Source organism: Lemur catta, chromosome 12 (assembly GCF_020740605.2).
Source record: "Lemur catta isolate mLemCat1 chromosome 12, mLemCat1.pri, whole genome shotgun sequence".
NCBI classification, from domain to species: domain Eukaryota; kingdom Metazoa; phylum Chordata; class Mammalia; order Primates; family Lemuridae; genus Lemur; species Lemur catta.
The window spans coordinates 34,177,019-34,193,039 of NC_059139.1; the positions used below are offsets into that span (position 1 = coordinate 34,177,019).

The 16,021-nt window shown below is 41.8% G+C and overlaps 1 protein-coding gene across 3 annotated transcripts in view; it reads right to left on the bottom strand.

Annotated features, from left to right (window-relative positions):
- Positions 1-4,918, bottom strand: part of IL6ST (interleukin 6 cytokine family signal transducer) — a 43,530-nt gene extending 38,612 nt beyond the window's left edge. For 2 of the 3 annotated variants that reach the window (XM_045565671.1, XM_045565672.1), the window contains exon 1: positions 4,714-4,883. The gene's annotated coding sequence lies outside the window, so the exon portion shown is untranslated. Of the gene's footprint in view, positions 1-4,713 lie in introns of all 3 variants that reach the window. The other variant, XM_045565668.1, reaches the window with a different exon arrangement.
- Positions 4,919-16,021: the final 11,103 nt, after the last annotated feature.

Here is a 16,021-nt window from a genome sequence, read left to right on the forward strand (position 1 = left end):
TCAGAACTTTGTGAGAACTTATGGAGAAAACTATAAAACCTTACTAAAACGGCATTAATGTGATCTAAATATAATAAAATGGAAAAAATACAATACAGATGTCAGTTCTTCATAAATTAATACATAAATGCAACACAACTTTAATCCAAATAGCAAAGTAGTTTATTATGGAACTTTACAAACCAATTTCAAGTGTCCTAAGAATATTAAAGAATAGCCGAAAGCCAATTTTCAAAAAGAACACTAAAGAGAAGAATACTTGTTCTACCATCTATTAAGACATACTATAAAGGCAGTAATTAGAATATGGCACTGGCAAGGGAAGAGATAGTTAAATCACTGGTACAGAACAAACAGACTCAAGCATATAAAAGAATTGCGGCCGGGTGCTGTGGCTCACGCCTGTAATCCTAGCACTCTGGAGGGCAGAGATGGGAGGATCACTCAAGGTCAGGAGTTCGAGACCGGCCTGAGCAAGAGTGAGACCCCGTCTCTACTAAAAAATAGAAAGAAATTATCTGGACAACTAAAAATATATAGAAAAAATTAGCCGGGCATGGTGGCACATGCCTGTAGTCCCAGTGACTCGGGAGGCTGAGGCAGAATAACATGTATGTTATTTTCTCTGTCTAGAAAACCCTTACTCTTATTTCATGACTGGGTGCTCCTGAGCCCTGTCTGGATTGGGTATTCTCTGTGCCCCTGTAGCACTTTGTGCATATTCTACCTCTCTAAATTTTAAACTTCTTAAGGGCAAGAACTGTTTGTCCTCAATTATATTCGTAATGTTTTATTTCTTAAGTGATAGAACATCATGGATGTTGTTGACCATCCCTGCTTCTTGAAATTCTCATGGTTCCTGGTTTCTGAGTAACTATGTAATGTAATTGAAGTCTTTCCTTTACCCACTTTCCTGTCGCCTTTACAGAATTCTCTGCTAGCTTTTCCTCCTGGCTATGAATGTACCCAAAGGTGAAGTATTTGGCACCAACTTTTCTTTTCAAAATACCAAATTCCTTGAAGACAGACAACTTCAACTACTACCTTAACAAAGTAATTTTAAGAATTCTGGCTTGGATCTTTTTTAAAATTCTAGTTACATATCATCTTGGATATTCTGTCTCAGAATTAAATCAATTTAAGAGGCCTAAAACAGCATATACATATATATGTGCTCATACATAAAATATAAATAAAATGCACACACTTTAAAAAAAAATCAAAAGGACTTATCTTTTTCCCTATCTACAAATAACTCATCTCTTCAATTGTCATCAGTGGAGTCCATCATTGTGTCTCTTACCTATCCATAACATTGTAGCTTTTCTCAGTCACAAATCATATTTAGTCTTCTTTCAAAATGTCTTTCCCACTTGTCTCTTTTCTTTACCCTCTACCATGACTAACCTAGTTTGGGCACTGATCACCTCAATACTTTTAACAGCTTTCCTGATTCCAGTTTCTTCCCTTGTTCCCAAGCATTCCGAACGTAATTGTTGGGTGAATCTCTCTAAAATACTACTTTAAACCCATCACTCTTTTCCCCAAAAGCTTTTTAAAGGGTGTATATTAATACCAAATATTTTAACTATTTAAGAACCTAAAATTTTGGCTTCAGTGTGCCTGTCCAATATATCTTCTCCAATATTCAAGTATCTCTATTTAAAAAAAAAATCCTTTCCTCAGACTTCTTCCTCAAGCTACCCTACCATTGTACTTTTAGAGAAAACTGCTTGCAATTGCAAGCAATCTTTTACTCCAATTATGCTGAATATTATTTTTGTAGTTTCCCAACTGCAAAGCAAATATTTAAGTTTCTCATTTTGCTTGACCTCACCATGCCATTCATAATTTGGTTTTTACCTTTTGTTACTCCCTACTAGCCAGCCCTATAGACTTTAAGCTCAGGCCACAGCAAACCACTGGACTTCCCCTATATCTTGTTCTTTCAGTTTGTGTTTTTACATATGCTACTCCCACCTCTACAATGCCTTTCCTGACTGCTTAGTTCTAACTGTTGACAACCCAGATGAAACATCATCTCTTCTGTGGAATTACCCCTCACTGTCACAAACACCTTTGCTCCCATTGCACTCTTACATATTCACTAATAAGATTCATAACACTGCACTATAACTGTTTCAAATCTTGATATCCTCCAAATCTAACTTATGTCGAGGCACCTACTAGACAATTAAGAGTGGGTTTTAAAAGACCTTCTGCTAAGACCATATTAACTACTCACTGTCACTCAAGTATACTATATGAAGAGGCAATATATATCATGTTTAAGAGCTCAGAATCTGAAGACAGGCTATGTACGAATTTTGTTAATTAACCTTTCTATGCCTGGGTTTCCCTATGTGTAAAACCAGGATTAATAAGACCTACCTTGTAAGGTTGGGAGGATTAAATGCATTAACATGGGAAGAGTGCTCAAAACAGTAACTAACAAAAAGTAAGTATTAAGTATGTATTGGCTATGATAATTAATATACCTTGGTTATTCCTGATCCTTTCCACATGCTAGTCCTCTGTTGTTATGTTTTACATTCTACATTCTATTTTATATCCTACGTTCTTCATGTACGATGAATGGGCTTCCTTCATTTTTCCCTTTATCCAAATCTTACCCAGTTTTCAAGGCTGACTTTTGGTAGAGCCTCTGCTCATTCCAATCCTTAAATGATCACTCCCTAAATTAAGTATCTATACATTTTCTGTATCACTCTGCATTTAACTAAAACTGCTTTGCATCCTTGTAATTTTTCATATGTAAGTTTGTCAACCTAATTTTTGTAAAGTCTTTGAAGGTCCTGATGACATCTCATACATCTCTGAGAGTTCCTATAGCAGGTAGTAAGTGCTTAGAATTTGTGTAAAATAATAAAGCACAACAGAAACCTCAACTTTAATCAAACTGCCTTTGCAATCAAAGAAAGAGAGAAACCTGTAAGAACATTCCATGCTTCTCTAGGAGCCAACCTACAAACGTATTAGGGCCAGGGAATTCTGATTCTCATTAAAGTGAGAAGCTCTGATAAAGCTTCTAGGGGGGTAAACCTCCCTGTCACTGTAGGGGACTTATGGGCAGCCCTTAAATTCCCAAACCAAACTGCAGCACTGGATTTTCTATGAGAAATGTGATAAATGATTGAGGGCACAAGATTTGGAGTCACACAGATCTAGGTTTCAGAGGGACCTGGAGCCTGTTTCTTTCTCTATAAAGTGGACATTTTAACACCTCCTTGACCGGTATACAACAATCGAGATCCACCCTAATATTTAACTGAAATGCAAACTCCTGGGGAAAAATTTCAATAAACTAAAAATTCTGTAATTCATAAATAAATATGAGAACAACATTGTTACATAACAATATGCTGTATTAAATTAGCTGGCAGCAGTATTTATAATGCTCTAAATTACCTATAAGAAAATTAAACAAGTATATTATTGTCAATAATAAAATTCAGATGAGAGAAAATTTCCACTACAAAGTTTATCCTCCTTTTTTGACACTCCTTCCTGTAATTTTTTCCTTCATGTGTTATTAAAAACAAATGTAGAGAATTATCCCCAAAGAGAAATATTCAGAAAGCACAATTTAACTTAATATCAACTTGGTTCTATAATGTAGTATTCCAGTTCACTGTTCAGAGTTACTTCCAAATAAGAATTAACATGAATTTAAGAAATTAAGATAATGGCGAACAGCTCATATGATGATCTGAGTCAGTAATTTCAAATTAAGAGTTGTTCCAACTTGAAGCTGGCAGTCACACACAGTCTAAAGGGTTTGTTTACAGCACTGATTAAACCAAATACCCTAATTTTTTAGACGATTCATCCTGGCAATTCTAATAAATTATTTTAAGGCAGTATAATTGCTGAAATATCCAATACTTCACGAATTAAACCCAAATGGATTTCTTTCTGAAGGAAAAAAGAACAAAAGTGGCAAGTCTTATTTTTAACCTGTGATTTTTTTTTTCCAGTTTCAGGTTATGAATAAAATGCTGTTCATCCACTGAAGAACAGAACCTTGCTACCTGGAACACCTTCAAGCGTAGCGGGGGAGGTGAAATTTTAAAAACAGATGGATCTGTTCTCCTTAGGATACAGTGAGTGTTTACGTGGGATTCGTTAGGAATGGTATATAGAAGAGATCAAAAGAAAAGAAACGTTAGTTGATAATGTTTATAAGCATTGTGAACTTTCAACAATGCTGAAACGTTACAGTTTAAAGATGAAAACATGGCTCTGGGGAAGGAAAGTCAACCTCCTGGTAGAAAACCCAGAGTCAAGTGCGAGGCCAATGGAATTTAAAGGGAGATGGAAAGGGGAATGGGAAAAACGTGGGATCTGGTAACCAAAAAGGGGTATGATCTTGACGGGAGTTTGGGGGGGAAAGGGGTATGTGGGGTGTGTGTGTGTGTGTGTGTGTGTGGTCGGGGTAAGGTTTGTACTTAGGACTGAAAAGTCGAGGTGACAAAGTTGTGGAAGTAGAACTCGGCGGTGCAGGGACAGGACGGAATCTGGGGATTTCCAGGCTGAGCTGACAAGTTCGGGGCGCGAGCTGCCCGCCACTCCTCTTTTGGGGAAGGGAGGCCTTCTCGGGGGCCTGGCCGCCCGTCCGCACCGACCGAACGCTCACCCTCCCGCTACCCGGCCCCTCACCCGGCCCCGGCCCCGGCCCCGGCCCCTCCTCACCTCAGGCCGCTGCGCCTCAAGCCTCCGCGCCTCCACAGCGCACGTCCCCGTCGGCGCCCGCGGGGCCGGACCAGTAGGCCTGACGGGCGCGGCTCCCCGCTCAGCTGCGCCCGGGCGGCCACCTCGCGGCTTCGCTGGCCTCTCGGCTGCTGGCCCCGGCTCCGGCACGCTCGCGGCCCCTTCCAGCAGAGGCGGCGCGCGGCCCTTCTCTCCAACCCCGCCCCACGGCGCCCCCGCCTCGCCCCGCCCCGCCCCCGGACGCGGGGCCTGTGCGCTGATTGGCCTCTGAGGGCCCCGGCGCGCCCAGGCATAGGCCCAGCAGCCGTCCGTCGACGAGGGGGCGGGATTCCAGGGGGCTGCAATTCCCGTAAGGCGGCTCCTGGCGTCCCGGATTCCGGTGGCTGCGCCCGCGTCGCCTCTCCCAGACGAGATCGAAGGGTTCCCCCCACCTCCCCTCTGCGGGCGGAAGGAGCGGAATGTTCCATTTTTCCGTAGAGTAACGGGGTCATGAACCGAAGGCCGGGTGCTGCCTGCTCCTCCCGCCCTCCCTTCTCGCCAGGGCGCCTTTGGCGGCCTTCCCCGAGCGACCTAGGACCGCGAGGGACCGCTGGGCTCCCTTGGGGACAGAGGCGGCGTGGGAGCCTCCTGGGAAGAGTGAGGGCCTTGGTGGTGACTCCACACGAGGTTGCCGCAGATTGTGGCGGCGGCTTCGGTCCAATTCTTATGTAAACGAACTTTGCCACGATGTAATTTTTTAAATTAGTAAATGAGTTTGGGTGCGATCGATCCGTGAACCCCAGAGCTGGGGACGCGCCAAATGACTCGTATTTCTTTGCGGTTTGTTCGGCCCAATCTGCGATAAAAATATCGAGTAAAAACCAATCTCATTACAATTCACCTCCTCTCCCCTCCCTGCCTGGAAAATGGACCTAAAGGCTCATGTTGGCATATATATTTTTTCCCAAAGCAAGATGAGAAGCTGTGTGTGAGTGTGTGTGTGTGTGTGTGTGTGTGTGTGTGTGTGTAAAGAAACACCCAAAGCCAGGGGCTTTTGTGGAATGGCATGCAGGCTATAGGAGGATAATAATGGTTAATGAACTTGAATAAATTATATTAATACCTATGAATTAATAGACAATTACAAGGGTCTTCATTATATTGAGGATTCAGACACAAATCAAATTATGATCTCTTAGTTGTTGATGAGATAATTTTTAAAAGACACAGCAAAATGGACCTACTACGGAGTCCTTGGCAAATGGGAATTGTGCTGGGCTGATGTGTTCAGCTCTTGAGGCTCCCTGTCATCCTATAGCTAACCTACAGATTGTATTCTAGCTTTGCCATTTTTAGGAGTGTTTATTTTAAACAAACTTTTATAAAAAATTTTGAATACTGGTGCTGGTATTTCCCATCTCTGTGTCCTTGGGCAAGTCTTTTCAGTTTGTTCATCTGCAAAATGAGAATAATGATACCAACCTAATGGGATTGTTGTAAGGATTAAATGGGTTAAAATACATAAAGTGCTTGGCACATTAGTAGGTGTTCAGTAAATATCAGCTATTGTTACTTTTGAATATCTACTATGTCAGTGCTTCCAAAACCTTTTTATGTCACAACATACGCTGAAAATGATGCAGCTGGGTGCCATGGCTCATGCAGGCCTGCAGTCCTAGGTACTCAGGAGGCTGAGGCAGGAGGATTACTTGAGCCCAGGAGTTCAAGGTTATAGTAAGCTATGATCATGCTTCTGTACTCCAGCCTGCCAGCCTGGGTAACACTGAGACCTTGCTTCAAAAAAAAAAAAAAAAAAGTTATTTCTCTAGAAAGGGGAAGGCAGGTAAACAGAAGGGAATCAGTATCTCATAACACACAGGTCAGGCACACTGGTCAGGAGTTAGTCTTTTTATGGATATGTTCATATTAACTCAGCTCAAGCCCTACCCCTAAGAAACTCACATTTTGTGGGGATGAAGTCCTGTGCTAAAAGGATGAATGAATATTGGAAAAAGATTTTTTCAGAACAGCAGGATAGTAGGAGATTTCTACTCTGCTGGAATTATATGACTTTGCAGACACATCTATAGAGTATTGGCCCTGAAATGACCACTTTCAAGGTAAGAATTTGTCAATAGAAAACCCCATCAAAATGTAAAGGTAAGTAGGGCAAAGTGTTTTGTTTTGAGGCAGCATCTCACTGTGTCACCCCAGCTAGAGTGCTGTGGTGTCATCATAGGTCACTACAACCTCAAACTCCTGGGCTCCAGCGATCCTCCTGCCTCAGCCTCCCGAGTAGCTGGGACTACAAGTGCATACAACCATGCCTGGCTAATTTTTCTATATTTTGTAGAGACAGGGGTCTCACTCTTGCTCAGGCTGGTCTTGAACTCCTGAGCTAAAGCAATCCTCCCACCTTGGCCTCCCAGAGTGCTAGGATTACAGGTGTGAGGCACAGCACTGGGCTGACAGTGGTATATTAATGGAGAACTTTCTATTTTTGTCCTGGGACCATTTGGGATTTTAGAAAAGTCAAGAGCAGAGAGTGGGGAACCTGTACAGTGAGAGGGCAACATGAGAGCACTGAGGTTTCTTGGGAGTGAGTAGTTGAACAAAGCTAAGAAAAAATGCTATGGAACAAAGGTGATAAATATTGGAGACAAACTTTGCCTACCTTTCTATTTGCCTAAATCTGATCCTGACCAGGATATCCATTTACTTCCTTGTCTGCCCAGTTGCGTTTCTGAAACTCTGTGTCAGCCCTGGAACTATCCTCATGTCCTTCATCAACCTAACGATTTCAGCATCCATGTCGATGACTCAGCACTCTGAGCTCAGGATTTCTATTCCTTTTCTTCTTTCTTTTCCAATGATCTTCAACTTCACTCTGTATCAGCAACCCATAATGGAGCCACACCTTCAACCCAGTCATCAATGAAATTACTCCCTCTCCAAAGTTTTGGGTTGTGAATTTCCCTCTCTGTACCTACAGCCACCTACTTACTCCTCTACCTCTCTTTTGTGCTGACTGCCATTGAATCTGCAGTTTGTCCTTAGTGTGACCTCCAGTCTTTGTTCTCACAGTTTATCAGCTATTTCCTACCTTCTCTTATCTTCATAAGCAGTGAGAACCCTTTTGTCAACCATTTTAACTGCACTCTCACTAGTATCTTCACTTCCCTTGACCTTCACCCATGTTTACCTTATCAATCTATTTCCTATTTCCCTTTTCCTTGAACTACCAGCCCCACCATAACATGGATCTTAGTACAGAACCTACTTTCATTATTTCCTGGAAAAATCGAGACCATGATTTGTGGGTATCCTTAACTTTTCTCCAACTTAGGAGGCAACTATATATTTATCTTTTTTCTCTTTTTCCCCCTGCCTCAGAAGAAAGGCCCCTATTCTTTTAAAACATCAACTCCTCCTCTGTTCTTGAAACTATTCCTACTAAGTTCAGTCCCTTAGTCTTATATTTTTCATTATTAGCACTATGTGCCTTAGAAATGTTTAAAAATTAAATAGTAACTCAGTGGTAAGTTGGGGACAGCTTTTCTGTATGTGTTAAAATCTTTTTAACCTAACAGCACCTAATTCACCAAATAAAATTAAAATTAAATAAATAAAAGTCTCAAAATGAAGCAGGTTAGGCTACACTGAAATTCATTTAATAAAGTGAGTTTGGGATGAAATATGAACTTTTTTTTTTTGAGACAGAGTCTTACTCTGTCATCCTGGGTAGAGTACAGTGGCATCAGCCTAGTTCACTGCAACCTCAAACTCCTGGGCTCAACGGATACTCTTGCTTCAGCCTCCCAAGTAGCTGGGACTACAGGCAGGTGCCACGACACCCAGCTGATTTTTCTTTTTCTTTTTCTTTTCTTTCTTTCTTTCTTTCTTTTTTTTTTTTTTTTTTTTGAGACAGAGTCTCACTCTGTTGCCCAGGCTAGAGTGCTGTGGCGTCAGCCTAGCTCACAGCAACCTCAAACTCCTGGGCTCAGGAGATCCTCCTGCCTCAGCCTCCAGAGTAGCTGGGACTACAGGCAAGCGCCACCATGCCCGGCTAATTTTTTTCTAAATATTCTAATTTTATTCTAAATTTTAGCTGTTCACATAATTTCTTTCTATTTTTAGTAGAGACAGGGTCTTGCTCTTGCTCAGGTTGGTCTCGAACTCCTGACCTTGAGCGATCCCCCTGCCTCGGCCTCCCAGAGTGCTAGGATTACAGGCGTGAGCCACCGCGCCTGGCCTGATTTTTCTATCTTTAGTAGAAACAGTGTCCCACTCTTGCTCATACTGGTCTCAAATACTTGAGCTCAAGCAATCTTCCTGCCTCGGTCTTCCAGAGTGCTAGGGTTACAGGCTTGAGCCACCATGCCCAGCCCTCTGAAATATGAACTTAAATCAAGTTGTAACTAAATTTCTATGCTAGAAAACAGGACAAGTTCATTTCATAGCAACAAAACTAAGAAGCATTATGACTGCCATTTAAAAAAATTTTACTGAAGAATAATGTATATTTGGAAAAATGAACATAAGAGTACATCTTGGGCCTGGCATGGTGGCTCATGCCTGTAATCCTAGCACTTTGGGAGGCCGAGGCAGGAGGATCACCTGAGGCTAGAAGTTTGAGATCAGCGTGAGCAACTTAGTGAGACCCTGTCTCTACAAAAAATAGAAAAATTAGCTGGGTGTGGTGGCACACATGTGTAGTCCCAGGCACTTGGGAGGCTGAGGCAGGTGGATTGCTTGAGCCCAGGAGTTTGAGATTGTGGTAAGTTATGATGACATCACTGTACTCTAGCCCAGGCAACAGAGCAAGATACTATCTCAAAAACAAAAAACAAACCAAAAAACCTAAATAAATAAAAATTAAAATATAAAAAGAATATTTTCAAAGTGAACACACTCATGCAACTAGCACCTAGATCAAGAAACAGTATATGACCAGTACCCCAAAAGTTTCCTCCTATTCCCTTCCAGTTACTGGGAGGCCACAGATGACCACTATTTTGACTTCTAGCACCATAGTTTTACAGCTACCATTTTGAAATTGAAAAGTTAGCAGAATCTTCTTAATATTATTATATTTGCTTATTTTATTTAAATAAATTCAGTAGACCAAAGGAGTTTGAAATAAGTATTGCTCTGTATGAAGGTTAAGCATACAGGCAGATTGAAGAGGAGGGGATCTAACGTCTAGATACTATGGACGTCTAGGAAACACCATCAAATAGCCATGGGATGATCAATAATCTTAGGTTACCCTGTTTTACAGGGAAGCTTGGCTTCAGAGAGAGAAAGGCTGGCTGGTGCAGAAGTGTGAGCAACAGTGAAGTGCATCGTATTCCTGGACATGATTATAGGATAAGGAAACCAGGTACTGGGTCTGTAGCTTTGGAATATCCCAGACTTGCTTCAGAATACCTTCCTGGGGAGTTTGAGAAGCAAGGGCTCTCATTTCACCAATCTTCCTGGAAAAAAAATTCTGCAATTACAAAATAAGTTCCTTGGCTCCAAATCTGACATTTATGCTAAAACCAAATGAGTTTAAAAGTACCAACATGAATTTTTTAAAAAATTATTTTGTGGGCTTATGTAGTAGCTAAGAATTCCCAGCACCCTACCTAGGATCTGGATAAAGGTATAGTACTAATTGCATTAAATAATGGTTCTAGCAAATGTGTGTCTGTCTCCTTAAGAGAAGATGGCAGTGACTACTGAAAAGGAAAAATTAAATGAATATACTTCCTGAGAGGGATGGAATTTTCTGAAAATTGTCCCCTCTGATTTTTCTTAGGATTTAGGGAATGACCATTTTCCATGATTAACAAATAATAAATGAAATTTAATGTCAGGAGTCAAATGAAACTGTAAACAAAGCTAATCTAGCTGATGTTTCAAATGATGAGAATAATTATTTTGGTGTAAGGATGCAAGACAGACTCTTAGGATAAATTCCATGGCCTCCTGCTTCCTAATGTTCTTTGTGTGATTTCCTCCCCATGAGTATGAAGGAATATATGTGATCAGGTTATGTAAGATAGCAACCATCTCTCACTCCCTTGTGGCTTTGGAAAATCAAGCTGCCATGTTGGGGGTTCTGTGTTACAAAGATTATAATGCTTGTCTTATAAGGAGAATCTCTTGCTGGTTTTGATGAAGCAAGCTGCCATGTTTGAGCTTCCATATGGAGAAAGCTGTATGTTAAGGAGCTAAGGCTGGCCTCTGCCAATAGATAGCAAAAAACTGAAGCTCTCAGTCCCACAACCTCAAGAAACCAAATTTTGCCAACAAAAGCAGATCCTTCCCGAGTCAAGCCAAGGATGAGACAGCATCGCCAGCCAACAGCTTTTTTGCAGCCTTGTGAGAACTAAAGCAGAGAACCCAGCTAAGTTGTGTCCAGACCTCTGACCCCACTGAAACTTAGAACTGTTTTAAGCTGCTAAGTTTGTAGTAATTTGTTATGTAGCAATAGAAAACTAATACAGTAGGCAAAAGTTGAAAGGTATTCACATAAATGTTCACAATGGATATCACTTTTAGACATTTAAATCAAGCATTTCTTAAGTCAATAAGAAGATAAGGATCTGGAGAGGAAATTCTACCAAGCAGGAGGCTGCTCTGGTGTCCTGGTGTCCTGAAGACCCAGAAATTAAGGGCATCCAACCATTTTAATTTATTCAATAAACACTTATTGAGCATCAAGCATGTGCCAGGCACTGAGATATGGATGTAACGAAGACACACGTGTTATCCTGAGGATCTCACAGTCTAATGAGAGACATAGGTACATAAACCAACAATTACACAATGTCATGGCACTATGAGGAAGGTGTTAAGAAAGTATTCTGGGAGTACTCATGCATGAATACTTCAGAAACCGGGCATTGTAAGAACTCAGTTGCCTCTCTCTACCTCCAATCCTACACCCTACACCTCACACTTTGTGCTAGACTAAAGATGGTCATAAGGCCGGACACGGTGGCTCACGCCTGTAATCCTAGCACTCTGGGAGGCTGAGGCGGGTGGATCGTTTGAGCTTAGGAGTTCGAGACCAGCCTGAGCCAAGAGCGAGACCCCGTCTCTACTAAAAATAGAAAGAAATTATATGGACATCTAAAAATATATATAGAAAAAATTAGCCAGGCATGGTGGCACATGCTTGTAGTCCCAGCTACTCAGGAGGCTGAGGCAGGAGGATCGCTTGAGCCCAGGAGTTTGAGGTTATTGTGAACTAGGCTGACGCCACAGCACTCTAGCCCGGGCAACAGAGTGAGACTCTATCTCAAAAAAAAAAAAAAAAAAAAAAAAGATGGCCATAAATTCTTTAACACTCCTCTATGGAGAGAATTGAGGTTTAGTTCCCTTCATCTTGAATTTAGGGAGGTTTGTTCATGGTCTAGCCTTTAAGAGGACCTTTTCTCTTGGTTTCTGGGAGTCCTGAGCCACCATCTAAGAAGTCCAACCACATTGTTATTTTTTTTCACCCCTCCCCGTTAACTATCTTGTTAGACCACCTGGAGAGGGCTGGGACTATACGGAGAGGGAGAGTGGCCCAGCTGATCCCAGCCTTCCCGTTATCCCTGCCCAGGCTCCAGGCATGTGAGTGAAGAAGCTATCTTCGACCTTCCAGAAGAGATCAGCCACCAGGTGAATAATGCTAACTGACCCCAGTCAATGTCCCATAGAGCAGAAGAATTGTGTGGCTGAATCCTGTCCAAATTCCTTACTCAAAAATTTGTAAGATATAATAAAATGTCTATTGTTTTAAGTCACTGTTTTGTTAGGATCAATTAATAACTAGAATAAAACCTTCAGATTCTTCATGCACAAAGCTGAAAATCTGATCATCTCACTCTCCCTGAAGCTCTGTCAATGCCTTTCCATCACCTAGGACCCTTGTGAATGTCACAAGAGTCCTCCATTACCTGACCTCTATTTCTCCAGCCTTATCTCCTAACATGCCCTCCAACTCCAGGCTCTCATGTTACCTATTTGCTAATGGTTCCTGGGCCAGCATCCAATACACTGTTTTCTGCTTCCATGCCAAGAAGAGACAGCTTATGTGGTTCCCTTGGCCTATCATTGCCTTCTTCATTTTCTTCACCTAACTTGCTTGCCATTTTCCAATATTTATCTGAGTAGTTATTTCCCCCCTGAAGTCTACTGTAGGCCATGAGAAACTCACAGCAAAAAATGCAAATGATTCCGGATGATCTTTCACCTTAGAAAAGGAATTGAGGAGGTTAGACATTTCTAGACCATAGAGCACAAAGGGAGAAAACCAGGTAAAATGACAGACCGGAAAAATTCCTTACTCCTTAATTTAGCCTCTCTCAACATACACAATGTTGAGAGCTGTGTATTCTTGGGTAATTTACAGTATCTTTGAGACTCAGATTACTCATCTGTAAAAACAGTTAGACTTACTACATACATCTCACGTTTCTGGAAGGCTTAAATGAGTAACATGTGAAGGTGACTGGCATGAGACCTAGTACAGAGTGGATACTCAATGTTTATGTGTAATTTTAATTACCTTTGGTCATCATTGGACATAGGGAGTGAGATGAGGAGGACTTCAGGGATGAGTGCAAGTTTATATCTTGGACAAGTTGGTGGGTGGTGAGCAAGACTGGAGCACATTTGTCAAGGAAGAAGACATAGAATTCGCTTTGACACTTGCTTGCATAGCGCCCTAGGCCATAATGCAAAATTTACAGATTGTCATTGTTACCTTCCTCTATTTGTGTGAGGCTATAACTCTTAGGAATGCCATGCCCATGATCTATCAGATTCACCTTTGGTTTAAAATCATAATCAAATAAGTACACATAAAACTATCAAAAGTAATTAAAATTAAAAAGAAATTCCAATATTTCTCTTGACTCTCCTGAGAAATCATTGAAGGAGACTAGTCAGTTGGTTGTGGTAGAACATCCGGGATGTGTTGGTGCTCCACACTGGAATGTCCAGAGAAAATTTAGGGGACAAGGAGAGGACAGGAAGGAGGGAGGGAAGATACGAGAGAAAGGGAGAGAGAGAGTGCTCACGAGCAGAAAAGGGAAGACAGAAGGCAGAGGCAAGCTGATAGCCAGGGAGAGTCCAGATAAGAAATCACAGGGCTTTAAGAAACAGGTGGAATGGCTCTCGTGGACCCTGGAAGCTCTCCAGGTTTCAGTCCAGTCCCTCTTGAATCTGGCCACCGGGTTCTATGGCTGCCTCAGCCCCTCCCAATAAACCTTTCTTTTTTCTTCCACGTATATCAACGTGAGCTGTAGTATAAAGCCGGATGCTCAGAGGTGGGAAAAAATTGTCCTAAAAGAAAAGAAAACTCAAGCATAATTTCTATTTGAAGACCCTAGTCTACCTGATAGAAAATAAAGTAAATTTATCTAATTCTGAGTTTCCTCAATGATTTCCGATTTAAGCCCATAAATTGCAGATTTCCTTTTCTCTCCCCCTTTCAGAGAGTCCAGGTTAGCAGGAGAGGGCTTGTGTCCGCACACTTGCTGTGCCCTGGCATCTGTTCAGGTGAACAATAGCCCCATCACCCCCACATCACCTGCAGAGATGCCATTGGCCCCACCTGGGCTCTGGCTGTGCATTCCATGCCACTTGCCACTGTCCTGCCTCACAGTCATGACTATAAGACCCCTTGGACCTCTTGTCAGCTAAATTCTGTTCCTTTCTTGGGGATCCATGGGCAATTTAGCTGTTCTGTGCCTTTCTAGGGGCTGCTAGAGACTCAGAGGGGCTGCCTCTGGCCCTCCCTGCCTGGGGCACTTGTTAGGTTTCTCTATTTGTATGAGGCTATAACTTCATCTGTGGCCACCTTTGCCCTACTGCTCTTACAATATTGTGTCTAGAAAACATCTGCTGGGCTGCTGCCTCCCAGGATTTCAGATGTTAACAGATTCCCCCAGCATTATCGTGAGCCTCCGTCCTATCTCCCCACCTTGGAGCTAACCCCAACGAAGCAGCATGGTGGAGGACTCTTTCTTAGATCTTCACTACCTATAGTTCTCCTGCTTATATTCATTTCTCTACTTTTGCCCTCCCCAACTTGGAAAGTCTTTATCTAGCCTGAGGCTGGGTGTTGGGGTAAGGGTAGGGGGCTGATATTAGTGGGAGGGGCAATTAAAACAGGTCAGCAAACATCTTCCCAAATCTTTCAGTCTCATACCTGTACCAAAGCTTTTGAATTTGAAAGTCAAGAGTCTGGCACCTTCCTTCTCTACAAGTGGGTGGTTTTGTTTCTTTATTTTTTATTTTTTTCTAATGCAATAGAGAGTTGGTAAGTGAGAGTGTACAGAGAAAAAAACATATTCTGGAACAAATACTTTACTAAAATATTTTGACATACCGGAATAAAGTTTTTATCTCTCCCAAATCTATACAATCGCTTCTCACATCCGCCAAGACAGTCATAGGTAAGAAACCTCAAATTAGAATAAAGAGTGTCTGCTTCTTTAATCTGATTCCTGCTGGGTAGGTAATGAGAAGAGGTAAAACATTTATCAGATCCGATCAACCAGATTCCGAAAACTTGCTTTCAAATACTTGGGGCCAGAGTGTAAAACTAGATATTTTCCCAGGGTTGACTGATTTGGGAACTGAGCCTCAGAGGTCATGTAGAAAATTTCCCAGTGACATTCAAGGCAGCCCCTACTCTCTATTATGTAAGTAAAGGGAAAAACTTAAAAAGCTGCCAGGCACTGGACTTGTCTATGTGTTCAGCTCTGGCTCTGCCTTGAGAGAGCTGCATGAGGGGGTCACCAATGCCCAGATGTGCCACTACACCCCTCCCTCCCTGTGGCCATTTCTTCCTGCATTCCTTTCTCCTTCACCTTCTTACCTCTTAGCATCATTATCATAAATGTTTTTTCATTCACTCCGTATCTTTTGCTGCGTGTATAGAGGCAGAAAAAGAAATGAAAGAATGAATCATAGCTCTTGTGTGTTTACATGTAATGGTAGGAGGTAGGAGAAGGGAAACAGAATATGTCTTTAAACCCCTGTAGCATCTAGCTACACACGGACTAAATGGTCCAACCCCAATGCAGAAAACTATTCTAAACCATTTAGACTGTGATTTTGACTTCAACTAAAAGAAAAAGTGATTTATTTCCAAGTAGGAATAAGTTATATAGTTTTCTCTAATTGATCAGAGACAAATTTTCAATGCCTGAATAGCAAGTATAATCATAACTGCTACCCTTTCTTTGTGTGCCAGCTGTGTGACAGGAACTCACTCTAGACTAGGCGCTTTCTATCCTAATTAGTCTTTGCGACAAATCAGTGT